The sequence below is a fragment of the Rousettus aegyptiacus genome, unplaced genomic scaffold (assembly GCF_014176215.1).
Source record: "Rousettus aegyptiacus isolate mRouAeg1 unplaced genomic scaffold, mRouAeg1.p scaffold_m13_p_3, whole genome shotgun sequence".
Taxonomy (NCBI): Eukaryota; Metazoa; Chordata; class Mammalia; order Chiroptera; family Pteropodidae; genus Rousettus; species Rousettus aegyptiacus.
In genome coordinates, this window is record NW_023416306.1 from 50,639,407 (window position 1) to 50,667,391 (window position 27,985).

A 27,985-nucleotide genomic window follows, 5' to 3' on the forward strand; every position below is an offset into this window, starting at 1 on the left:
AGGTCCAGTCACTTGAATTTGAGGATAAACTTTAATACTGTAAGGACCTAGAGACACCAGAGTAATAGAAAACCCAGTTGAAACTTAAAATAATTTGTGTGGCAGAGTCATTGAATGGTACAAAATGCCCATTACTAAAAATCCACGCAGAATCTCAGTTATTAGGTACAGGTGGATTACTATCCATCCCCACCCCGGGCTAAACAGAAAAACTAAGCCCCTAAGTATTTACCCTGCTTAGAGAACAGGTTAGTGGATTACCCTCAGTCTGGGGTAGGTCAAGGCCTGCAGCAAAGGAAGAAGTAAGAGAGATTTGGGGCCAGAACCAGGTCAGTCATTGCCAAAGCCATGTGGGCACTGATTCAGCCTTGGGCACTAACTCCTAGAGTGTTTTCCAATACCACAAGGAATTGCAAGAGTTCAGAACGAGTCACCTCAATATGTGCTTCTGTGGTATGTGGATTATTTTGAGCTAAAGGCAACCAACAACTTGCAGGTTTAAGAGAAACTTCTGCCCACCCCTCTTTAACTACCTACCTAACTTTTTTGGCCTATCTATATAGCAAGGCAAACTACTAATAACTGCAAATCTGCTCTCATTATCCTGCAATGACCCTTTGAAGTCCCAAGATACCGCATCTTACCCTTAGTTCAGAATGCTGTATATACCTCATATTAACTTTCCCTGACCTCTCACGTATTTGGGGTTCCCATGCATACATATGAAATGAAATTTGATTATTTTCTTTTCTTAATCTGCTTCATGTAGATTTAGTTATTAGACCAGCCAAAAGAACCTTGAGGGTAGAGGAAAGAATTTTCCTCTCCCTATTTTCAGGGGACACCAACTGGGTATTCTACAATTTAACTCAAATCTGACACTATCTACCTGGAGATAGTATCAGATCCCACATGCTAAGGGCTCCCACATGACTGCCCTTCCCCATCCCCTACTCCAGATGTCAATTGCAAGTCCATGTTGTTGCCTGTACATCTGAGTAATCAGCTATCAATTGGAGGTTCCCACAATCCCCTTTTCAGGTTTGATATATTTGCTGGAGTGGCTCACAGAACTTCCTCCTGTTTACCAGTTTGTTATAAAGGTTATTATAAAAAATTAGATAAATACTGAAATAAAATGGTACATAGGGTCCTGCATGCAGGCGCTTCTGTTCTTGTGGAACTGGGGTGAGCCCACCTTCCTTGCATTCACCAACCCAAAAGTTCATCAAATCTTATTATTCGAAAGTTTTCATTGACCTTAATCTGCAGCTACCCCTCCTCATCCTGGAGTCAGTGGGTATGGCTGAAAGTTCCAACCCTCTAATCTCTAGGTCTTTCTGGTGACCAAGCCCATTTTGAGGCAATCTAAGGGCCCCAGGCTTCATCAGAATAAATTCAAGTGGGCTCAAAAGGGACTTCTTGTGAGTAAAAAAAAAGACACTCCTATCACTCAGAAACTTACAAGGGTTTAGGAGCTTTGTGCCAGGAACTGGGGACAAAGACAACATATATTTCTTATTATATCACAACTCCTCATGTGGAACCAACGTGGGTTATTCCACTGTGGCATTCTGGCTTTTCAACATCCGGCTGGGAATCCTTGGCACTCCTTGGTCACTGACTCTGACCTCAACCCAGGATAAAGGTTCTCCTCTACTTCTAGGCGATGGGTCCCAAGGGCAGATGCAGGGTTGGAGAAGAACTGGGTCTAACCTGGGTTCTCTCCCTCTTAGTTCTAAGGAGTAATAAGTAGGTCATAAGAAGAACTGACAAAGTCTCCAAACGTAGCTCCCCGACAATCTTCTCTCTGCAGAAACACCATGAGTGTTATCTTCTGACCTGAGGACAAGGTGACCAGGAGCCCACACACTGCAGATCACATCTTTCCTTTTTAATTATAATTTCCACTTAAGCGCAAACTGATTTCATTCACTCCCCTGCGGAGTCCTGCTCCAGTAACATTTTAATTGCTAATTGCTTCATGACTCTCTTACCCAGAGCATAGAGTCTTCCTTTTAACCAACTCTGCCCTGTTAGTCAACCCAGCATGAAAGTTGACTGTTTGAGGGTCAAAAAGCTCATGATCAGGAGGGGTCAGGCATCAGTCAGAGGCTTAAGACACCCCAGACACTACCACGTACCTTTAGGGGCTTCAGCAGCCTGAGGCTGGACCCACATACTTATTGAAGCACATAGAGGCTGAGAAAGCATTGCTGTTAACCTGAGCACTTGCTTTTCAGAATGTGGGCTCTATTGCTAGGGATTTTCACCTTTCTCTTACCCCATTTCATCAAATGTGTGTCTGTCTAACTCTGACGTCATGCTTAACCACTCTGTATGTGCAAGAAATATAAAGGAAGTGGCCTACACATCCACTACTATCCCCTAAGAATGGCAAATTCACCATGAATTTGGAGGGAAGAAACCTGAGGCAAGACCCGATATGACTGGCATCTGCATGTTCACCCTACTGTCCAGTGTTTGGCATGTCATTAGCTTTAGAGTCATGAAGTATGTGTTGAAAAAGTCAAAACTATTCAAGTGTGGGGGACCAGAACTTGATGTCCCTTACCAATCTGAGTTCTGTGGATAAGATCAGAAATCGAAGGCAACAGGGCAACACAAACAGGAACTAAACTGATAGTGGGTGTTGGGTCAGATGGAGAACTCTCCTCATTAGCTACTTCACTAGTATCTTCCACTTCTGGGCAGATTTTTAAACTCGGTCCTTTTCCCCTTTAAAAAAAAAAAAACTGTTTACACACATTCCTGTCAGACTTATACACATTCCTCTGGCCTCTGTGTCTTTGTTCGTGCTGTGCCCAGACCTCTTTTCTACTTCCATCTGGCTTATATCAAAACTCTATCATCCTGTAATGCACTTCTATTACTTGATATCCTAAAATTATATCTGTATTTTCCTTTCACACTGAAACAAAGAGCAGCAATTTTTACCCATCCACAGCGCCTTATTCTACCCCTTTCTATATATGTACCTGTGCATAGGTTACTTACCCTCCTTAAGATTGAATTCCTCACCTGAAAATTGGAATATTAAAAACCACCTAACATAAATGAAAAATAAGTAATACATTTCATAGGTGAAATGCTGTATGTAAAGTGCCTAGTAGGGTCCTTGCATATTGTCAGCTTTCAATAAATGTTAGTTCCCTCTCTTTCTCTGCTCATCCAAACATAAAATGATTCACACTGCCTTTGCTGTACAATAAAACTTTTGTGAGAACAAGATGAGCACATCATACAGCCCACCTTGTCCTATAGTATTAAATGCATGTCCTCTGTCCTGTTCAGTATGTAGTGCCCTTAAAGTTCAGAGGCTTAACTTTATATGAATTATTTTACCATCATGGCCCTAAACTGATCCACTTAGTACCTTGAACATAGTACATACTTAAAAAATACTTGTTTTGTTGAAAGCATGAATGAAAATAATAATGGAGGAAAACGGGAAGAAATTGAAAAATAATTAACTGTTCATCCTCTACATTAAGGATGAAATCACTTTTTGTTTATTTTTTCTAATGAGTTTAAAACATATATCTAGGGAGTTCGTGGGCTAGGATTTTGTTAATTTATTTACTCTTTGTTTTACTGTATTAAAGTAATTAGAACAGGGACTGTCGAAAGTAAGTACTATGTAAGTTTTTACTATTATTCCCCTCCCCTCCCAAGTGTACTTCTTTTAGTTTGGTCACTGGCAAATACTGTCAAACACGGTCCCCAAATTGTTGTTTGAGCTGAGACAAGCAAAAAGATCTCTGGGCTTTTGTTCTGTCAGGGAGGCGGGAAAATCCCAATTCGGCTGATACAGAAAATCTGGCCAGAATGTTGCCATCTAGTGTTTACTTCATAAAGCTAGACTTGTCCTAACAGACCAATCACATACTTCCTCTCGTCGAAGAGCATTTTAATACTGTTTTGTTATTGGATCCCAGGTTTGGGGAAATTTCGATAACCAAAAATACAGAGAACTTTTGGTGGTAACTGTGGAACTGGAGAGTTAATACTGTTATTCTTATCTCAAAGATAAGAAGATGGAGGCCTAGATATTTTAATCTGTCTTCTTTTTTGAGAAAAGAATCACAATTTATACTCATATCTATCAATGTCAAACTGTGCTTTTATATCCCAGTACCAGTTAATTTTTGAAAATCCTAGAAATAGCCCACAAATTCTGGTTAATATCCTCATAAACTCCTACGGTGTCCCTGCTTGAGAACCACTGCACTAAATAAACACAACACCCTCTGCATATTAATGTTCTTGAAATAAATTGTACCATTGAGACCTGAATGACTACTTTCAAATATCTAAATTAGAAACAATAGATGCTAAGTGCAAATCAACTGATTCACCTTTTAAGAATTGAAGTAGATGATAGCGTTTTAAAGAGAAATTGTCAATAAATAAAATACTAACCTTCCCAAAAGCACTCTATATTTTTGTCTTTATGAGTATTAAAACCAAATAATAGTCTACATTGTTGTAGAAATCATGGAGGTGTTATTTTTAATAACTTTTAATTAAAAAATGTTTGTGTTCAATGTTGAAAGTTTGTTGAAAAAGGGAAAGGAAACAATTAAAGTGAGCATGATCTCTAAAATCTAATCAAACTTTCTTAATATTTGATGTATATATAGAGTTTTAAATGTATATTTGAAAGCATGTGCATGTAATTTTTAAAGCAGCAACTAAACATGCAGTTTTTTTTTTAAACCGAGATATATTGGTAAGTTTTACATGACAGAATTACTGTTCTGTAATTTTTTTAATGGTTGCATTAAATTCCATTTTATGGACAATCATATTTTATTTAATCAGACTCAATATAGACATTGTTTCAGATTTTTACCAATACAAGATAATGCTGGGTAAACAAGTGCATACTTAAACTTAACATATATCTCTGTGTTAACATTGGAAGGAAGATAAACAGAGAAAATGGAGTTCCCAAGACCTTTGTCCTTTGTGCATAATGTCCTCTTTGCCCATAAGGTTTGCTCCACTTTTCACCTGACCAATTAATTCCTCCTTATCCTTCAGATCTCTGATTAATTTGTGATTTATTCTCTGAACCTACCCAAACTCTCCAAACTAAGTTAGGTTTTCTGTTTTATGCTTTCCTAACACCCTGTACTTTGTCATGCCTGCACTTAGCACGATTCTAATTAAATAATAGCTCTTTGGTTATCCTTGAAAATCTAGCTCTTTGGATTGGCGGTGAGCTCCATGAGATCAAGGACTTATATCTTCTATCTTACGTTCAAAGCAATAAATCAAGCACATAGTACGTAAATTTTCTTTATGAAAAGTTGTTCTACTAACTCTTTCAATTTGTTTTTAAATTATTTTGTTTTTTCATTTCCCTAGATTTCTCCACTCCAGGAATCGGACTGCAGAGGCCTCAGAGCACAGAAACGCCCACAAGCTCTCTACTAGCCAGGGAATATGCGGCGTCAGCAATCTGAGCGACGCGGGCCCCCCAAAGCCCCTTCCCCCGGAAGCAGTGTTCTGACATACCACGCGGCACCGCCCCACGGGACCGCAGGGGAGTCTATTGCACTGTAGGACACGCGTAGATACTCTCAGGGGTTAGTGCATCTGTGCGGAGGTGCCCTGGGATTCTGTTCCTTTCTCCTGTTCAAACACCTTTACCCTCTATTTCTGGAGAAAAAGAAGATGCGAGAAAATGGCGCCAGTCTAGGTGCCACGAGGATAATGGAACCCGTCTCCGGGCCTGTAGTTTATCAGAGGCTCACGTGACTCACTAAGTGCTACTACAGCCTCCCGCCAGGCCCCGCCCCGAGGTGTCACGTGACTAGCGCGTCGCGCGCGCGCGCGCGCCCTATGTCGAAGGTACCATCCTTGGTTGCGAGTGTTTTCACTGCCGCTCTACGTCTCCACCCGCTTTGGTCCCTGTCCCTTGGCGTATGCAAATACAGCATATACAACACGCGACTGCATCTTGCATTAAGTCTCCCAAACCCCACTTCCATTTCTTCCTCCGGGGTGCAGAGACTCGCGCCCAGCTGTCTGCCCCTCTTGGGCTCTAAGGCAGAAGGTAATCCCGGAACTGGCGGTCAGGGGAGCCGGGACAAGTTTTCGTTCACATCTGCTGAGATTATCACGTTTGCCACACAGTGGGAGGAAGGGTGGGCGCCATAGGCCGGGCGGCACACCTCACTTAGTAATGCGTCCGAAGCTCTCGAGAGATCCGGAGGTAGAGTAGGGAGCGCGCATGTTAGTGACGCACAATGCGGCCTAGTCTCCATCACCTTCTCTCTGCCTTAGGCTCTCTTGGGCGAGAGCCTGCATCCCAGATGCCTCAGGCATTCCAGGGGCGTGTTCCTACCCTTAGGCAAATCATAGCCTCCTTCTCCGCTAAGGTTTTTCAGGGCCTTATGCTACTTCTTTCTGGATTTCTGCCTGGTAGCCTGTACATCCCCACCCCAGGCTTAACCTCAAAACTGACCTTCCACCGATACTGGACCTGCCCCATGGTCTATACAGGTATATAAAATATAAATTGCCTCCAGTGTTTTAAGTTTTTAGCTACCCAATTCAAGAAATAACTTCCTCCTTGTCCCTGGTTTCCATCCCCACCTCAGGGTAGTAAAACTACCCATTGCTCTTAGACGCTTGCTACTGTATCTGGCATTCCCCCTCTGCTCCTCTCATTTTTGACATAATTTTCCCTGGCTACCCTTGTTGAAACACATACTTCAAAAATTACAAAAACATTTTTCTATGGTTATTAGGTTTGCTGTTTTATTAGGACATATTTTTCTCCATGTACTATCTTGTCATTCCCAACCAAACAATTCACACCTGATCCTCCTTACACGAATATTTTTATTAGCAAGACCCTTTCAAAGTGAAGTTGTCTTCACTTCAGACATGCAACGGTGAAATTTCTGTTTTAGCAAATAAAGATGAGGCTGTTTGATCATTTCAAATGTCATGAGTAAGTAATACTTTTGAGAAAATTCTTAAATAGCTGCCTATTTGTCTTTCATGTAGGTTTAACTTGTCGAAAAAACATTTTGTGAACCAGTCTAGCACACTCTGGAATACGATGGTATTGAATGAATGAATGAGTGAATGGCACCTCTATTTGAGGTTTAAAGGTCAAAAACATGATTTATCTGACAGTGAACATGCTGGTAGCCCTTTACAAATGCTGTTTGTCTGCAGTTCAAAACAGTGTTCTGCTTTCACTCTGAATCAGGAATAAAGCATTCAATGCACTTTATCACACTATCAGTTGTTATAAATGGACCTCTTGCTTTTCCTTCATAGTTAAGCAAACTTAATTCTACGGAATTGTTCTCAAAACTTTTGCTACTAAGGATAAGAGTTGTAGTGATTTTTTACAAAATCCAATCTATTTTAAACTGAAGTTTGGTAAAAGGTTTTATATTCATATGATTCAAAACTTGAAATGTAAAAAAGTATATACTGAAAAATCTGTTTCATACCCTTGCAACCTTTTTGCTTATTTCCCAATGCACTCCAAAGACAACTGGTAACCAAAGAAATACAGATTTATTTTCCTGCTTTCTTTTTTTACACAAACAGTAACCTAATATGCACATTCTCCTTGCTTTTTTTTCTTCCTAAAATATAGATTCCTCATCTCAAAAAATGAGTAAAACCTATTAACTATCCTATCATGGTACAGGCTTTGTAAAGTACCCATCCTGCTGCCTGTCATATGGTAAGCATTCAAATACATTATTTTGCCTCCCTTTCCTGCTTAACTCAATATAAGATGATAAAATGCCATTTGATAAGATTTCATTTGTGCTGTGCTACCAAAAATGTGCATGCCATAAATCGTACCTCACTCTGACAATTGTGCCTCACTGTCTTATTTCCCCTCTGAGACTGTGTTTTGACCTTATCCAAATTCATTTTCTCATCTTCCACCCTCAGGAACAGAATGATACATATAAGAAGTTGTACACTTGGTAAATGCTTGTTGAAGGCATGAATGAAAGAAAAATAGGCAGCGAATGGAGAGATTTTTGAAAAAGAAGAAAAAGGAAAAGGCTGAAAAAAACTTTTGTTATTATGAACAGTGTAATGAGGTCTTTAGACCCCTGCTCCACCTTCTCCATCACTACAAAGATGGAATCATTGTTTATTCTTTTAAAAGGAAAGTAAAATATAATGGAGTGAGAAGCTTGTGTGTTAGTTTGTTGTTATTTCTATTTTTTATTTAATCTTCTCTCTCCAGAAGCCTTTACAGATGTTTCATTTTCTTGGTTAGTAACTGCTAAACTAGAGGCAAGTGGGAGGTGCCCTGGGGAAGCAGAATGCCCTGGGTAAGAAAGATTCCATTTTTGGAAAAGACTTGGTTTGGGTTTTATCAGGAGGGGGAAGAAAAAAGGGGTTATTGACCCAATCTTGTCAAAAATCTGCCACCTCATATTCTTTTCTGGAAATACCTCCTGATTTACTAATCCTGTGGTTCTCTATTTCAAGGACCTGTTTTATCGATATTTTATTGTTAGTATCAGATTTTAAGACAATTTGATTACCAAAAGAAACACAATTTTAGAATAAATTGTTTTTCACTTGTTTTAATCAGACATATAATACTGCCCAAACAGGACTTTGGATTAGCGGATTAGTATTTCTAAAGGAAATGATTCTGTACTGAACTGATGTAATAGAAGTTAAAAAAGTGATACTCAGGTTACCTTATCCATCTTTATTTTCAGTAAATGTTATCTGTAGTTTTTACTGGAGAGAGGGTGAGGAGAAAACCATTTATTGTGTATCATTGATATGCTGGATTCTACAAACATTTCAGTTAAACCTTACAACAGTCCTTTGAATTAAGTGCTGTTTTTCCCCCCTCAGGTTAATCGAGGTATAAATGACAATTTTTGAGTTAAGTATTCCTAACACCATTTTACAGATGAGAAATTGAGGTGAAGTAACTGGATTTGTGTCAAAGAACAAGTTGGCTAAAGAACCCACATCTGTCATACTCAAAGTCCCTGCGATTTCATTTGTATCATTTTTTGAAATTCAGGGGAAGACTTAAAACCCCCCTGTATGGAACCCACTGCATGAAAAGGAACCTCCAAATTCCCACCTTGATCAGCAGAACCATTTCCTTAAAACAAATTGTGCTCTTGAGACCTAAACTAAAATTCAAATTTCTAAGTTAATGACACTGAGGTGGTTTTATTCTTGAATTTTGCTAGAAAGAATTCATAAAATATGAAATTTTTTTAAGTTATACTTAAGTTGTAATACTTTTCAATTGAAACTCCGTGTTTTACATTACATTTATTTAAACCTTTAGCTGTTCCATATTATTTCAGCTATCCAGATGCTTGCATGGAATCACTTAAATATGCTATGCCCACCAAATTCCAGTTTTACCTTGTGTAAAAACTGTATTCATTATTACAGAAAAAACAATTATTTTTTTAATTAGAGCAAAATAATACATTTCCTAGGTTCATTATGTAATATATTTAATCACCTTTTGAAATTTGACAAGTACTTAACACAAAATTCCCTGGTTTGGAATAAATATTTTAGAGAAGCAATATGATTTATTAATGAATCACTTAAGAAAAAGAAGAGGACACATCGATTTGATACCCATCTTTTTAGAAACCGAGCATCTTTTCTTAGGCAAGATTATTTTTCTTTAATCCTCACAATAATGCTGTAAGGTTTATAATACTTATGTGATATTCAGGCAAACTACTGTTGCAAATAACCCTGAATTTTGAGGGGCTCAACAAAATAAAGGTTTATTATTTATTTTTCATTTCACAGTCTAACATGAATTGGTGATGGCTCTGCTCCATGCATTCATTCAAGGAACCAGGCTTCTGTCTAGTGCTCTACCACCTTCAAAGCTGGTAAGATCTTGAAATCCTAATATTTTCCCCTTTGGAAGTCTGGCTTCAGGGCAAAGTTTCATACCCATTCCTTGCTTGTGGTTTATTCTAATCAACCCAGAGTTAGATTTCTCTTTCTGATCCTAAGATGTACTTTTCTAAACTTGATTTTAAAATAATTTAATTCGTAAAATATGCAGCATCAGACACCACACCATCAAGTTATCTTTGTGACAACATTCCACAAATACATTCAGGCAAAATGTTCAGAAACAAATTCTTCATATTTCATGCATTTTTATGAATTCAAGTTTCATTATGTCATTTTTGAAAATGTATCTGTATATAGATGTATATATACTTTGTATATATACTTTAAGTTGGCAAATGGACAATAGTTTTTGACACCTTAAACAGACATTTAATTTTTAAAAAAAATTTTTTAATTAATTAATTTTTTATGATGACATTGGTTAATGAAATCTGATAAGTTTCAGCTGTACATGCTAACAGTAAGGCATATATATATATATGTGTATGTGTATACACACACACACACACATTGTGTGTTCGTTCATCTCCCATAACACAGTTATTTTTTATTTATTTTTATTTTTTTAGGTGAGGCAACCCTTGGTTAACCTCACAGACTGCAAGCACCTTGTTAGCTTACAATCTTTTATTTTTTATTTTTTACACCTACAGCACCTGGTCTTCGTAGGTGGTCTCCCATCCAAGTACTAACCAGCCCTAACCTTGCTTAGCTTCCAAGATCAGACAGGATCGGGCTTGTTTAGGGTGGCTGTAGACAAGACATTTATTTTTAACTTAACAAACTATAATATATTTGTAGCATTTGAAACTCTTTTAAAGGGGAATATTATTTTATCTGTAAAACAGACTACATATTAAGACAGAGCTACTTTCAGTTATACATATTTAAATTTTAGTATTTGCTCAGTGCCTCCTGCCAGACTAAGATTATTTCAAATGAAAACAAATGAAAAGCCTTTAATTTAGACTTCTTTTGAAAAGCGTGAAATTACCCCATATTTACATATTTCTAATTATTGAAAAGTTATAGTTGGGGGAATAAAAGAGTGAAATTCATTGAAACACATCTGGGGAGCAGTCTTAAGTCAATTTAAAGTGAAGAGATGGCTCTGCTATAGCAGAGATATTTTGTTAAGTAGCTGAGTACTCTAAATGCATCCTTTCTATGGCGTGCCCTCCTAAAGGGTACGTAGAGGCTTTTGGTGGTAATGCATCAGGTAATTAGTCACATATAGAAGGGTATTAGGGGACGATTTCTGCCCTCAACTAGTTCCTGGCGATCCCAAAAGAAAGAAATCTGGAGGCCCTTGGCTATAATCTGCTGACCTGATTTAGATTATTACTATCAATAGAACCTAAATAGTATTAAAACCTTAATTATAACAACATAATTAGTAATTTTACTTAAGTGAGGTAAGAAAATATGGAATAAAAAGTAGTTTATGAATTATGTCTTAATTTTATTACTTCTCCAACCATCACCAGAACACCTGAACAGCTGCATATTAGTTAAAATTAGCAAAAAAAAAAAAAAAAAAAAAAAGACTGACAAAGAGCAGCAAGTGAAGTAGGAGAAAACCAAGAGAACAGGTGTCCTGGAAGTCAAGTAAAGAAAGTATGCCAGGGAGAAGAAAGTGATCTTATGAATCGATGGAGGGAAAAACCTAGTGAAATGGCTTTGAGGGAGAATGAGAGATGAGTCACTGAGACAGTAATTATAGACAATTTATCCGTGCTGGATCATTATGTTTATTATTCATTGCTCTTATTGTAATCACTCGTATCACCTTGCCTCCTAAGTAAAATTAGAAGCCTGATATTTTGCAGGCTTGTTAAGAATATACCCAATTGTGTGCTTGCGTAGGGCAAATTCAAAAGTTTTGTATGTAGAGTATTTTACCTTACAAGCATGAATAAATATCATGTTCATTTTATCCTCATTGTGCCCCCTCAAAACCAATAAAACATCTGGGACTAGAGTCCACAGAGGTTTTCAAAAAAACTGAAATTAGTTTTGTAGCATTGAAATCAGGTCTTTTGACTAATGTATAATATAACCTGAAAGAGGAAACAGCAATTAGAATCTGCCCAAATCCATTCACTAGCATTAAGATTAGGCTAATTTTTCTTAGTTGTAAACAACCGAAGAAAATCTCAAGGGGTGTGGCAATTGAGACATTTTCAGGTAGTTTAAGAAAATTCATTTTACCTTTGCTGAACATTTGCACATTGTGCCTGCCTCTGGCAGCACAAAAAGACCTAAATTTGTCACTTTGAAAGCCTGATGTTTAAGAGTAAAAACGAAGGCAGCAACAACCTGACTTTGATACAGTGAAAGGAACCAAGGTGCACCTGCATTTCCAATTTTCTCAATTGCAGCCCCAAATGGGCTCGGTCCAAGTGTTACTCGGGGAGTTTTTGTTCAGTTTCCTCTTTTGAAGGTTTGCACTTGCGTGGACAGAACATGCCACCCTCAGGTGCCTCCAAAACACAGCACTTGTTCTCCCTGAATTTTACTACAGTCATTGCTTCACTGCCCCCTTGAAAGGGGTCCTAACAAGTATACTAAAGCCCACCCAGGACCTTCTCAATTAACGAAGGCTACAGAGGCTCGAGGTTGAGGGAGACCCGCTACACGACTTGACCTCTTAGATCCAGGCCAGCCCAAGGTGGAAAGCCCTGTGCTTGGGCATGGAAACCAATTAACGAGTGGGGCACCCTGACTCCACAGGTCCGTCCATAAAGGAATGCCGCCAGTGACTGGGCATCAGTGCCTCCTGCCTGCTCAAATATCTCCGCATTCTGTGGGCACTGGGTCAATCCAGCTTCAGAGCAGCAGGAAGCTTTGAGGCTGTGGCTTTAGCTCAGGCGCTGCGCGGAGTGGGGCCAGAAGAACCTAGGCGTCACCCGTAGTTATTTGATTCATGTGACTTGCTAGGGCCCAGCCTACTGGTGCTCACTGGGCCGGAAGAACCTAGACGTCACCCCTAGGTCATTTGATTCACGTGACTTGCTAGTGCCCAGCCTGCTGGTGCTCGCTGGGCCGGAAGAACCTCGCCGTCACCCCCAGGTCATTTGGTTCACGTGACTTGCTAGTGCCCAGCTTACTGGTGCTCACTGGGCCGGAAGAGCCTGGGCGTCACTCGCAGTCATTTGGTACACGTGACTTGCTAGGGCCCAGCCCATTGGTGCTCAGTGATCCGGAAGAACCTAGACGTCACCCCCAGGTCATTTGATTCACGTGACTTGCTAGTGCCCAGTCTACTGGTGATCACTGGGCCGGAAGAACCTAGCCGTCACCCCAGGTCATTTGGTTCACGTGACTTGCTAGTGCCCAGCCTACTGGTGCTCACTGGGCCGGAAGAACCTAGCCGTCACCCCCAGGTCATTTGGTTCACGTGACTTGCTAGTGCCCAGCCTACTGGTGCTCACTGGGCCGGAAGAACCTAGCCGTCACCCCCAGTCATTTGATCCACGTGACTCCCTAGGGCTCAGCCTACTGGTGCTCACTGTCGCGGTTGTGTGCAGGGTAACATGAGGCACCTTGACCCCAGCGGATCGCGTGAGGTTCTAAAAACCAATCAGATCGTTGGCTTCCATGTCTTTGTGCGCCTGCCCGCTAGGTGGGATAACCTCTAAAATGGCGCCCTATTACTGGGCTGTCTTTGTCCCTCTACTTTCCTCTCCGAGATTGAGACACGTGAGCCTAAACAAGCATAGTTTTCAGCGTCTAGTGCTTGCTGGTGGAGGGTCTGGGACCAGACAGCCCAAAGTTCCCAAGACCACTGAGACTAGGACGTTTTCTCACATATTCGCGTTCTTTGCGGTATACTCGCTGTCATGTTGAGCAAGCTACGGACACAGCCCACCTGGCTCTGCTGGATTTTTGATCCGCAGTCTCGCAGCTCTCTGGAGGACCAGAGTTGGCGATCCCGCCCAGCAGCTTTGGTGCCTGCGTAAGTCACTAGGTGCCAGACCCAGCCCTGTCCCTTACCCGTAAGCCGCCCCCCCCTTGTTTTTTAAGGAATCACCATCCCCAGAGGGTTCCCCCAAAATGTTCCTCAGGCCCTGCGGTCAGCTTTTCTATTTTTAGCTCCTGAGGCCAATACTTTCTACACGGTACACAAGCCAGAATATCTCAGCACCAGGAGCACCTACACCACCAACTGGTGATTCAGGATCTTTCTTCCTTTGTGGAAACCTATGGGCCTTTTTCCACCTCTCCTTTATGGTAGGCCCCCTCTCAGGCTTAAGGTATTACATACCTTACTACCTGTAAACATGAATTGTCTCTTGGCCCTTAACACTGTTCGCATTAAACTGACCCCATCTTTTTTAGACCTTTTAGTGCTCCAGCTCAGATTGTCCTTTCCTCGTGGTCCTTGATTACAAATCCTTCTTAAGTCCAAGGGACTAACTGGCCATATCCTTTACAAAGTAGAGGTTTGTTAGCATTCTTTCCTCAGTCTGTTTTGTTAAAACGTTCCCAAATCGGGTATAAATTTTCCTTTGGTGTTTAGACTTAGCAATTTTATGAAACAGTATTTTTCTCTTTGAGCTATCTTGGCATCATGCACTTCTGAACCAAACAAGTCATATCTGATTTTTATAGCAAAAGAATAGATTTGGTATTAGCTGCAATTGAAGACTACCTCAAAGTCTATTCTCTGGATGCTCCTGCTTGGATGTCAGTTGTTGCTGCAAAGAAGCCCAAATAAGCCCATATGGAGAACTGAGACCTTTGCCAACAGCCCTCGCCGAGCTTCCCCAACTGTCAGCCTTGGGAGGGCGGTCATTGGGACCTTCTTTCTTCTGCACTTCAGAGAATGGAGTCCTTTTCAAGATGTAGTACATGAGTAAGGTTTGGGAAAAACAAATGTTAGTTGGTATGTTGCAGTGGAGAGGGAATGAATGGTAAGCAAGAGCTGGTAGAAAGGGAAGAATGTTAATAGGATCCCCCTGAGGTAGACATTCTAGATAGCAAGAGGAGCAAAGAAGACACCTATATGATAAAGTGACAATATAAGCATAAGTATTGAGCTGGGAAATACCAGGAAGAGTAGGTGGCTAGGTCCAAAGATTAAACAGATCTTTTGTGGGAGAAAAATGGCTATCCATCATCACCTGTTGTGGGTGATTGGTTTTAAAAACGCTTTTTTGCATTATCTAGATACTTGAAGAGCCATCATACAAGAGCATATAAAAAATGCTTAACACTTATTATACTTAAAAAAGCTTTCATTTTTACATTAAGAAGTACACATTTCAGAAGGTTTTATGATTCAACAAACAGACTCATTAACTCATGGTAATTTTCGTATTCCTATTTTAAAGGGCTTGATAAATAATCCTAAATTTCCCCAATTGAAATTATTGGGTTACTTCAAATATACAGCTTAATTTGTCATCACTCAAATCATAAAGAAGAACATGGAAGTTTACAGTCAAAGCAGCAATTTTTAATTTGGATCAAGAACAAATAGAGCTCTATGGATTTCTTATTGCACTTCTGTTCACCTAAGAAACTATATGAATAGGAAACAAAAAATCTTGAGCTTCGTAGAGCTTTTATGAGCCCACATAAATGCATTTATTTAAGATGTTATTCCTAGCATTTAATCTCATTAATAAGTTTTGGTATATACAAAATACTCTTCTGAATATCTACAGTATAGCAGTTATTTCTGAGCATTTATTCCTGCATACTCATAAGGATAAACAAGCATATTTTGCATGCTGTAGGATTATGGAAAACCATCTTGACAATAACAATAACATAATAAGTGAGGTAATCATTTCATAATATATACATTAAATCATGTTGTATACCTTAAGCTGATACACTATTATATGTCAATTATATCTTAATAAAATGGAAAAAAGTAAAAGAGCTTTGGCATATAGTTGGAAAACAAATATCCTGGAACTAAAAGTCAGAATATTTCCAGCTAATTGTTTAGTCTGTCTTGACATAACTACAATGAAAATGATTTTTATTATTAGTTATTTAATGTCTATATTTTCCAAAATGCAAAAGAAAATTGGACTTAAACCTGTAACTTGCTGTATCATTAGTCTTATCAACAATTGAGGAATTTATTTTTAATAAGTAGTGTCCCTAAGGTAATTTCAAAGGTAATTCATCTACATAATAGGTTTCAGAAGGATCACAGTTATCCTGCAATTGTAGTTCATTATCAAAACTAAATAAATTATTCTATCAGAGAACAATATTGTTATTTTTAATTACAATTAAAGGTAATTCTACTTCAGGGACATAATACAGTTGTCTGGGTCATATTTAGTCAGTCTCCCAAGTGGCCTACTTCAAGACTGTGAAACAAGTACAATATAACATTTGTTATATATCATTTTACACCTTTGGAAATACTCTCATTTTAAAAAAACACTGTATTTGATGTGCATAACAACTCAGGTCAACAGGACTAGCATAGCACCCTTATTTTTCAGGTGAATAAACTGAGACTCAGTTGTAGTTTGTTAAGCAATTTTAACTTAGAAAAATCACACAACTGGTAAATACAAGAGACGGGTCTGGAATGTAGACCTTCAAACTTCCAGTCCAATCTCCCATTACAACAAGAGTAAATACTAGTTAAGAGGGTAGACCCTGGCTCTCTGAAACTTTGAGTAAATTAACCTCACTATGGGACAATTTTTTTGTAAAATGAGAATCATAAATAGCACTTACTTCACTAGGTAATACTTCACTGAGGATGAACGATGCTGATACCTGCAGAGCACCTAGAACAATGCTTGGCAGATAATAAGCTCTATAAACATTAGCAATTCTACCATATCACCTTAACTCCTAATGAGATGGAAGTCTCATATTATACACCTTTATTAATAAAACACCCAATTAGGCACACAGGGCACATCTCAGAAGTTTTGTAGGTGTGGGAAGAGTAGAGAGTAAACTTTATTTTTTACTCCCAATATTCCAATTATCTTTGGCTTAATTTTTATTTCCACAGTGTCCTTCCAACCAAGTAAACTTGTAAAAACTGTATTAAGCACACTTGCCTGGGACCGGAGATCACCAAGACCTTCAATTACTAAAGAAGCTGAAACCAGGTGTATTGAAATACTGAAAAAGGACATACCAATCAATCTGTAAATAACTAAGCAATTAGTCTCAGCCCCAATCCGCTGATTAATACATGAAGTTATCTAATATTCTTAGCATGAACTACTTTAAGTTAAAGCCCCAGGGAGACGAAGCTGCAACAGTGCAAACTGTTGAAAGAAGTCTTTCAGTCCTGCTGAACTCTTCCATTCTTTTGTCAGCACCAAAGTTTAAGGTCTATACAGGTCTTTTGGACCCCTTGGATGGGCAGAGCTTAATGTTCAGCTATAACAGGTTGCTGGAAGCGGGCTTTGGTAAATCATCTAGGAGCAGGAGGTACCCACAGATCTAGTACCGCCAATTCAGGACGATAGGCGTCCAGTCTCCATGTTCCTGGCAAACTTCCAGCCTCCATTTCCCGTCCGACGGGTCCAGTTCTCCGTGTAAAAGCTCCATCTACCTGAGTAGGGCATACGCTTCTGCACTACCGCGTAGGTACTTCAAAAACAAGGCAATTTTGAAAAAAAGCACGGCAGATGCTACAAGGTCCCTGGTCAGGGTTGGCAGAACCTAGAGGAAGTAGACCAGAGGGGTAAGACGATAGTCTATACAGGACGCCGTAGGACAAAAAGATACCCAGCGTCGGACCCTGCGCCACTACGCATCAGCACTCCGCGCACCGCATAGGCTCTGATGGCGCTGCCTCTGATGTCACCACGCTGCCGGACTCCCATAGGCCTGGGTAGCCACGTGGACTTGTCAGGTCCAGCCCAACCGGAGGCTCGTCCCACAACCTTCTTTAGTTCCATTCCTCCCTTCTCCTCATGGCTTTTCCTTGCTGTGCGAGAACTTGAACTTCCCAGGACTCACGGGGCAGAAAATTATGAGAAGGTGGAGCTTGCTTAGGTGAAGTATAAAGGATGGAGTTAGAGGGAGGAACGTTACTGGAACCCTCTACGCCATAGAGGTACAGGTGGCTCCGAGTGTCCAGGGTCGCGATCACCGCAGCAGTTGACGGTCAAGTGATATAACCCTTCTGTACCTTTTGTGGCCCTCTATAAACTCATGTGATGCACGGAGACCGCTGACTCCCAGGGGGAATGTTTTTTTGTAACTGACAGCAGTCCGTCATTGCCTATACAATGCTCCGCTAACCTTTTAGCTGGGGTCCTGACCTGTCCACCCAGAAAATCGCTATTGAGGTGGGTGGGGTGGAGGCCTGAGGAAGAGCCTTGGGACAGTCTGAGCACTCCTTCTTCCACAGTGGATATTGGAGGCATCAGCAGCTAGGGAAGGTGGGAGCCAGTAGGGCAGTGGAAACTCCTCCATTCCTGTTGCAATTGTCCCATGTGGTGGAGTGAGCTCACCTTTACCCTTCCTGCTATATAAGACTTTTTCTGTTGTGATTCCTGGCACGTGCTACCCACCAACCATCATCGGTTCAATTTGGTCCACTTTTTCTACTATGAGAGCTTCCTGGGCTTAAACCTTTCATCCACTTCCTTTTCTACTAAGCATTCTTCAGTCTGGTGATAAATAGTGCAGGTCTTAAAGTCAGGTGGTGAAGGTGAAATCGTAATTAAATTTGGAATATTTCAAGTGGATTAAAAAATATTTCAGCAATGCAGATAATGTGAGCGATGGTGCTCTTGGTAAGATATATCTTGATATCCTATACAACAAACAACAAACAAATTAATGTCTGAAATATGTTCAGTGGTTTCTGACAACTGTGCAGTCAGTTATTGGTAAGAACCATATACTCTTGGACTTTTTGATCCTGCAGAATGAGAAAAATTTGACAAAACAAGCCCTCAGTTATATACAGATATAGTCTATTTTTTAGTGGTCTTCTGCCCTCATTTGAAAATGGGAAAGAAAAGTGGGTACCTGAGATGATTCACCATTGTCTGATGAATACTTGTTTGTTGAAACCAAAATTGATCTCAGAAACTTGTCAAGGACATAATGAAACCTCTCATTCCACAGACTACTGAAATGCTGTTCTGTGTCAGGAAGGTTGTCCAATATGTGGAGCATTCTGCATTCACATGGAAAAATGTAAAGAAAGTACATAGCTGACAAAGCACTGTTGGCTGTCCTGGAGCCTTTAGAACTGAAGAAGAGTGCAGGTGAGTGCTGCTTCGAACATACCTCCAAAGCACTTTCTGCACTATTGGTGGTGTCATCAGACGAAAAGCAATGTTTAAATCAAATTAAAAATTAAAATTCATTTTTGCTGTTCAGTGGGGACACTGCTCCATGCCAGTTCCCTAATGACCTAACATCTTGTTACTCTGTCAGCCTTTCTTGACAAATTTGGCATCCAACCTGGAGCTGGTAAGGTTAGGAAGTCTTTTTGGAAGAAAGACAGAGCCACATGGACCAGGTTAAAGGCTATGATAAGACTCCTTGGTATCTGGTAGTGCCTGCTCTTGCCTAAGCGGTGGACAAAAGGAGGGGGTAAGACTTCTCCTCCTGTCATACCTGTTAATTGTGTGGGTTGAGTTAAGTGATATGAGAAGACTCCCTGGGATCTGATAGTATATGCTTCTTGTTAGTGAATATTTGGAGGCTTCTAGAGGTATAATTGAAGCCAGCTTCCTGAATTGTGCCTTAGTTGTTCGTTTGTTGAAACTGAACAGACAACCACTTAAATCTGAAAGTAAGTGCAAACCTATGCTTACTATTGTGGAGCTGCTCCCACCATTACCCCCTGATCTCTCCCTCCCTTTTACCCTGACCTCTACTGCTTTCAGAAAAGAAGCTTTCCCTCTGCTACAGCTGACCTCCTCTGCCCTGCCCTGAACTCCCTGAAGAGATGACATGGTCTCTGGGCAGCTGTTATAACTCTCGAAGTACCTGTGTTAAACTCCTTGGTCTGTGTTTCTTTAAAAGGTGTCTGAATTCAGCTTATAGAGTTCAAGTCAAACTTACAGTAAAGAGAGAAAAGCTAGTGAGAGCTTTGAACCAGTTAAATGTACCATTATGAAAAATGATATATTACTTTTCTGTAATATGAATGCTTATAAAGTGTTAGAAAATTCTTTTGATGTCCATTTTCACTGTGTAAATAATATCTGTTGGTTGACAAAAGTTGTGATGTTATCAGATGCTTTCTAGCAGGTATGACTAATAAACCCTGACAAAATTCAGAGCCTTCCTGCCAAGTAAAGTTGAAGACTTTATGGATGAATTTGCCACACCGAAGCCCTCCAGCTGTCAAAGAAGAAATGATGCCTCTTACCAACTAAAGGACTATGTTCCTTACAAAGGTATTATGTCCTGATAGACTTGTAACTCCTGCAAAAAGTCGACCTCCTTATCTATAGTAAAAGAGGTCATACCATTGTGGCCCTTGAAACTTATCTGTATGTTATTTGGTGGGCAGTTCACATACCCAAGCAGGTGTAACTGATACCTCTGAATATACTGTGAGAACTGATGTGTATGTGTAATACTTCTCTTGACTGTAAGGAATGTTCCCAGTGGGACGAGTACATAACTAGGAGCCCACTTGGATCTTTTATCCCAGTTATGTGATACCAGTAGAACAGTAGAGGAAGCCAGGTGAAGTGAGGAGAGAGGATGAGGAGATCACTATACTGATTAAAGAGCTGGTAGAAAGAAGATACATAAGGAAACTATCCAAACTGCCCTCCTGTTTGAACCAGTTAGTTCTAATAAGACTTTTAAGCTACAAGTGTCAGTGATTGACAGTTATATAGACTGAAGCCTGTGGCGTTAGGCAGTGGTGCCCACTAGGATTTTTGACACAGTGTTTGCCTGACTTCACTGCCTGGTATACTCCATATGAGGGGCAATTATTGGCTTGTTATTGAATGCTGGACACTGATAAGCTAACTAAGTAACAGCACATGATATTATACTCTGACATTCTGGAATGGGTCAAAAATGAAAACACTAGCAAAGTAGATATTGCCCTGCAAGCATGCATTATCAAATGAAAATGGTATATTCAGGAAAGAAGTAACCTAGATGTATTACTTTCTTAATGTTGCTATAAAAAATCAGCACAAACTTAGTGGCTTAAAACAACAAAAGTTTATTGTCTTACAGTTCTGAAATCCAGAAGTCCAAAATGGGTTTCAATAGAGTGAAATCAAGGTTTTAGTAGGTGTGCACTACTTCCAGAGGCTCTAAGGGAGAATCGGTTTCCTTGCTTTTCCAGGTTCTGGAGGGGCTCCTCGTTCCTTGGTTTGTGACTACTTCCCCACATCATTCCAATCTCTTGCTTCCATCATTACATCTCCTTCTATAGCCAAATCTCCCTCTGGTCTTTTTCTTATAATGATACTTGTGATTGTGTTAAGAGCCTAAATGGATAATCCAGGGTAATCTCCCTACTTCAAGATCCTTAACTTAATCACATCTTCCAAGTCCCTCTTACCACATAAAGTAACATTCACAGGTTACAGGGGTTAGGACCTGGAAATAGCTGAGGGCTATTTATTCAACCTACCTAACTGGGCATTAATGGAATCTCATAGCTATATAGTCACCACTAAGCTGTGGCTATTTCAGATGAAGGGTCTATGCCATCACCTTAGGCTTCTTGGGGGCCTGGGTACACTGAGGTTGCTGAGGATTGCTGAGCCTGGTTCATGGATGTACCAGCTAAATTAAAGGACAGTAGGGTCATATAGGAAAGAATTAACATAGCAGGTGTGAGCTTCCTTATCCTTGTAAAGTTCTCTTTACAAGGCTGGCCTTTGCCTGGTGTCTGAGAACTGTGGTTTGGGAACAGTTCCCACCATTCACAGAATTGACAAGAGTGGCTCATTGTACCTAAACTGTTTGGACAGCCAGTATAGTTTATGCTGAATACCTGCTTTTCTTTTGGGAGTCTGGAATTTTGGTATGCGTTAGGCAGAGGGTACCTACATGACCAGTCCTCTGTAAAAACCTTGGGCACTGAGTCTCTAATGAGCTTCTTTGGTAGACAACATTTCCCATGTGTTGTCACAACTTGTGTCCTGTATGACTTTATTGGGAGAGGACTTTTGGAAGCTTTTGTCTGATTTCTTCCAGACTTCAGCCATGTTCCTTTTTTGTCTGTTTTGTATTTTTTCAGTGCAATAAATCTTAGTTATGAGTACAACTGTATGCTGAATGTTGTCACCCTAGTGAATCATCAAACTTAGGGGCAGGTGATGGTCTTGAGTTGGTCTTAGAAGTGTTATCTGCCGACTGAACACTCAGTTGGTGTCAGAGTGGGATTTGCTAGCCCAACTGTGACTCGCCGAAATATGGTAAAAGCATTGCTTGGGAAAAGTAAGGATGAAAGAGTGAGGGATGACAAAACTTTAGTGCTTGGCTGGCTATGGAGTCATCCCTGGTATGAAACAAGCAGTCTTTTATGAGAGGTAGAAGTTACCTATGGAATTTGAAAATGATAGCTCCAACTCCCAGAGAGTTGGCTTCCTGCATCTTCTGGCTGTTTTTGGCTGTACCAGCTAAGGTGGTACAGGGGGGAAAGTGAAGCCTTGTGATGCCTTTTTGTATTGTTCTCTCCTCCAGTGAAAATAGAAAGGGCCCCAAAATCCCCAGAGGTGAGCTTGGAGGGCACCAAAAATATTAGAAGTTTGTATTGCTCTTTCCTCCAAGCGGAGGGAAAGAATGTTAGATCACTTCCCAGGACTGGAGCAAAGCAAACCAGAGGGAGAAAAGTGGGGGAGGGGGAGAAAACCACTCCAGCCATTCTTCAGCCTAGTTGCTATCACTGCTATAGCCCTACCCCACCCACCTACATTCCAACTGAGCATCCTCCTTGGTAGCTGTACTGTTAACCTTGTAAATGTTAAATTTATTGGTAAAGGATTGAGTGGATATCCATTTAACAGGTGGAGGAAGAGGAATGGGGGTTAAATAGCTTTGAATTTTTTGACTATTCCTTTTGGATGTAGGATAAAAATTAATGTAAAATGTTATATGCTCGTAACTTCATAAATGCTGAAGGGGTCATCCCAATCATGGAAAGCTGCAAAGAAAAAGTTTTAGTGGGACATACAAATAATTATTTTTTTTGCCACTGGTAGGTGGGTTGAAATTTAAATTTTTTGAGAGTAAAAACAAAATAAATCTTGGTAACTTACGACATTTGTTATACTTTTTGCCTATTGGAACCTCTGGAAAAAAGGAAACAGCATGAGAAAAGAGGTATTCTCCAGATGGAAATACACTTTTGGAGTTTTACAAAGCACACTTTAGGTGCTAATGATCTTTTGTAAAATCAGATGTCTGACCCATAAAGGCTGATGATTTTCTATATATTTGAGTGGATCTATTTGAAGTTTAAGACTGACAAGATAAAAAGGGTTTAATAAAGCCTTGCTTGTCAGTTGGACTTGGAACATGGCTGTCTGGCCTTGCAGCATCTGGGCTTTGCTGCTGCTGAGGAAAAGCTGCTGGCTTTTTTGGAATCTTGATCTTTAATTGCTAGACCTGACTTTAAGCTGATACTTTCTGTTATGGGCTATTTCACCGTCAACACTAGCTGTGCCAAACTAAAATCTCAAAAAACAAAACTCAGACTCTAGGACAATTGCAGAATTAGGACATCTTTTTGTGGGCCAAGTTGTGGAAATATCATGGGTGCTGGCTAGACCATCTGAGTCACCAACAAATGCCCACAGAACAGAAAAGGACTAATTTCTGATGGGACCATCTAAAATTGAGCTTCTGATTGTCAGTATATTTCTGACACAGAGACTGACAGTAGTCCTAACTTATGATTCCTGCAAAATTTGCAAGTTGGGGAAAGGCACGTCATAGGGAGTGTGACCCCCTATAACTGGCTGCTGACAGGTCAGACTCTGGGCCCTCTCTCAGGACTGGCTCCCTACTGTTGACTTGTTGTGTCTGGTTTTCCAGTTTAGTTACAGTTTACAACAGTGATCTGGTGGTCAGACTCTTCCCTCACCTTTTTCTTGGTATACACACCTTAGTAAGGCAGTCTGATTATTAATCACAGCTGTCCTCAGAAAGGGACTGATCTTTTCTAGGCTGCTCTCTGGATAAATGATCAGGACAAAAGGGATGGGAGGTTATGTAAACCCATTAAAATTTATTTTAAAATTTCAGATTTAATTCTGACCAATTCTGAATATGATTATCTTTCTAATTAAATTATACAAAAATTTTTTTTCAGTGAAAATGCTTTTATGCCTCTTACATACAACCCTTTTAGACAAAAGGTCTAGATGATAGTAGGGGATGATTGAAAAAATGTTAACTTATGATTGCTGAGTGGGACACAATTGATTTTGTAATGATGGAAAAACACAAAACCCTACCACCTGAGAATAGGAGAGGGGGAAGGGCATTAATAATCTTTGATTTCAGAACTATTCTTAGAAGCCTTGCCCTCTGCCTAAAGGAAAACTCACTGTGTGCCTGTTCAAACTGTGAGCTCTTTGAATTCAAACTGGTTGCTGAGCTAGGCTCAAGCCTAACCAGCACTGACCCTGAGATGGCAGGGGGTGACCCCAACACTAGCACTTTGCTGCAGAACACCTATTGATGTCCTCCATACTTGCAAAACTGTTGAACTGATGTTATAGACAAAACTCTTTGAAACTAACTGTCTCAGGGGGCCCCTTGAAGCCAAGACCTGAACTGCATGATTTGGACTGAGAACCTAGGGTGGGAGGCCCCAGAATAGAAGGCCACACTGGGGGCCCTGTCAACCTGTACTGCCTGCCCAATGTATGTCCTGCTTGGTGTGCCCCAACAATTGTAAGCCCTTTGTTTCTATGGGTACTATGTGTAACCTTTGGGATTGCATTTCTCATCTGTATGCCCTGACTGCGTGCCTCAGTCCTGGAAGGCTTTCTTGTTAGCTTCAACTTACTTGTTGTCCCTGTCGATGTCTTGGGTCCGCTGAACAAACAAACAAACAAACACAAACAAAACATTAATACAGAAACTTAAGAATAAAGCTACCCAGCTTTATTAGATTTGTATAGTTAATAGAATTTGTTTTAACTGACCAAGTAAAGGACCCCTGAAGGGCATAACTGAGATCAGTACTGCAGAATGTTGTCAGCCTGCAGCACGAGGTCCTGCTGATAATATTTTTGCTGTAAAGATGCCTTGGCCAAGGTCCAAGAGCCTGCTTATCCTTAGAAAGTTCTGCCTACAAGGTTGGCCTTTGGCTGGATTCTGGGAACTGTAATTTGGGGAGCATTCCTACAATTCACAGAACCGATAAGGGTAGCTCATTATACCTAACCTGCACAACTGACGTTGTTTATTCCAAATACCTGCTTTCCTCCTGGAAGTCTGAAATTTTGGTATGTGTTAGGCAAAGGCTATCTACTGACCAGTCCCCTGTAAAAACCTTGGGCACTGAGTCTTTAATGAGCTTCCCTGGTAGACATTTTACATGGTTTCCTCTAGACTTTGCTCTATGTGCCTTTTCCCTTTACTCACTTCATTTTGTATCCTTTTGATGTAATTTTAGCTATGAGTGCAACTATATGCCGAATGTTGTTAGTCCTAGTACATCACAGGATCCTGGGGGTGGACTTGGGAAGCGAGTGGGATGCAGCTGTGCAACTCTAAATAAATTGTTTAAAAATATAAACAGAAAAAAATTGTTTAAAAATATAAACGAGTCTACGACCATCCTACCCTGAACATGCCCGATTCCATCAGATCTCAGAAGCTAACCAGTGTCGGCCCTGGTTAGTACTTGGATGAGAGACCACCTAGGAAGACCAGGTGCTGTAAGTATAAAAAACAAAAAATAAGGGATTGTAAGCTGACAAGGTCCTCACGATCTGTGAGGTCAACCGAGGGTTGCCTTGCCTAAAAAGAAATTTAAAAAATTAAAAATAAATAAAAATATAAATGGATAACTGCTCATTGGGCATAAGTTATGATTTGTGGTGCTTGCTCTAAAAATGCCACCCCAAATGTACCTTATTTCATTTTCATTGACTTGTGGCATTGGGCCATGGGCTAGCAGTGTCGTCTGGTGCAGAAGATTACACAAGACCAATATTCTCTGTTTATGACCCACGTGGATGCCTATGGAAAAGGACTCTTGAAGGATGAACATCAATGGAATCCACAAGCTGATTTGACTTTAACTTTCCAGGTAAGGACTGCAGCCACTTGGACACACTACAGCAGGGCATAGCAATTGATCTGTAAGTCAGGACTGGACCTAAAAATAACTCTAGTGACTCCATCACCTAAGACCAAGAGTGCTAACTACATAGACAAGTAGCATGTGAACTCAGGGACACTTAGTTGAGGGCACTCTACCTGCTTGTCTTGGCAAATAGGTTATGTAAACGGGCGACCGGGGTTTGTAAGCAGCAAATAAGAGCCAGGGAATGAGAGACTCTAACATTGTGTTTCTATTGCTGCTTAGCTAAGCTGGTTAGATTTTGGTAGTTACAGATAATGATGAGATAATCATGGATGTGAAATGACAACTCTAAAGTGCTCCTAGTGTTGCCTACATATCAGAGGATGGAAGGTGTCTAGGGTGGTACAGGCATACAGGAACGAATGTTCCACAGCCAACTAGGAATGTTTTATTTCTTTAAAAAACGCCGATCGGATTTTGATGGGGATTGCATTAAATCTGTATAATGCTTTAGATAATAAGGTCATTTTAACTATGTTCATTCTTCCAATCCAAGAACACGGAATATCTTTCCATTTCTTTGTATTTTCTTTGATTACTTTTAATCGGTCTTATAGTTTTCATTATATAGGTCCTTCACATGTTTTCTTAGATTTATTCCTAGGTATTTTATTCTTTTTGTTGCAATTGCAAAAGGAATTATTTTTTCCACTTCTTTTTCTGACACTTCATTATTAGAGTATAGGAACGCTATGGATTTTGAACATTGATTTTGTATCCAGAAACTTTATTATATTTGCTTAGTGTTCTTGTGGAGTCATTAGGGTTTTCTATATAGAGAATCATGTCATACACAAATAGTAACAGTTTGACTTCTTCGTTTCCTATTTGGATACCTTTCCTATTCGGATACCTCCAATGTTATATTGAATAACAGTAGTGATAGTGGACAGCCTTGCCTTGTTCCTGATCCTAGAGGGAAGGTTTTTAGTTTTTCACCATTAAGTATAATGTTGGCTGAGGGCTTGTCATGTATGGCCTTTATTATATTAAAGTATTTTCCTTCTATACCGATTTTGTTAAGCATCTTGATCATAAATGGGTGCTGTATCTTGTTGAAATCTTTTTGTGTATCTATTGATATGATTATATGACTCTTATTTTTTAATTTGTTTTTCTGGTGTATCACAATAGATTTGCATATGTTGAACCATCTCTGTGCCTCAAGGGATGAAGCCCACTTGATCATAGTGTATAATCTTTCTAATATGTTGCTGTGTTCAGTTCCCTGGTATCTTACTTAGGATTTTTGCATCTGTGTTCATGAGAGATATTGGTCTGTAGTTTTCTTTTTTTGTGTTATCATTACCAGGTTTTGGTATCAGAATAATATTGGCCTCATAAAATGAGTTGGGAAGTATTGTCTCCTCTTCAATTTTTGGAAGAGTTTGAGAAGAATAGGTATTAAATCATCTTTGGTAGAATTCACTGGTGAAGCCATCTGGTCCTGGACTTTAGTTTTTGGTAGGGGTTTAATGATTGTTTCAATTTCCATACTGCTGATCAGTATTTATATTTTCCAGTTCTTCTTGATTCAGTATAGGAAAATTGTATTTTTCTAAGTACTGGTCCATTTCTTCTTGGTTATTAAATTTGGTGTTATATACTTTTTCATAGTGTCCTTGTATAATCCTTTGTATTTCTGCAATGTCAGTCATAATTTCTCCTTTTTCATCTCTGATTTTGTTTATTTGTGCCCTTTCTCTTTTTTCTTTAGTGAGTCTAGCCAGGGGTTTGTCAATTTTATTAACCTTTTCAAAGAGCCAG

General features: G+C 39.9%; 1 long non-coding RNA gene and 1 pseudogene across 6 annotated transcripts in view; both read left to right on the top strand.

The window, feature by feature from the left end:
• Positions 1 to 5,875: 5,875 nt before the first annotated feature.
• The window catches only part of LOC107519320, a 30,316-nt gene continuing 8,206 nt past the window's right edge, over positions 5,876 to 27,985 (top strand). The window contains exons 1-7 of one of the 6 annotated variants that reach the window (XR_004949939.1): positions 5,876 to 6,085; positions 7,652 to 7,741; positions 9,829 to 9,914; positions 16,946 to 18,004; positions 19,027 to 19,169; positions 19,797 to 20,312; positions 26,030 to 26,161. This is a non-coding gene — a long non-coding RNA (uncharacterized LOC107519320). Of the gene's footprint in view, positions 6,086 to 7,651; positions 7,742 to 9,828; positions 9,915 to 10,645; positions 13,904 to 16,945; positions 18,005 to 18,245; positions 18,690 to 19,026; positions 19,170 to 19,796; positions 20,313 to 26,029; positions 26,162 to 27,985 lie in introns of those variants that run through there. The other 5 variants (XR_004949937.1, XR_004949936.1, XR_004949938.1 and 2 more) reach the window with 5 other exon arrangements.
• Positions 25,676 to 25,794, top strand: LOC118600905 (annotated as a pseudogene).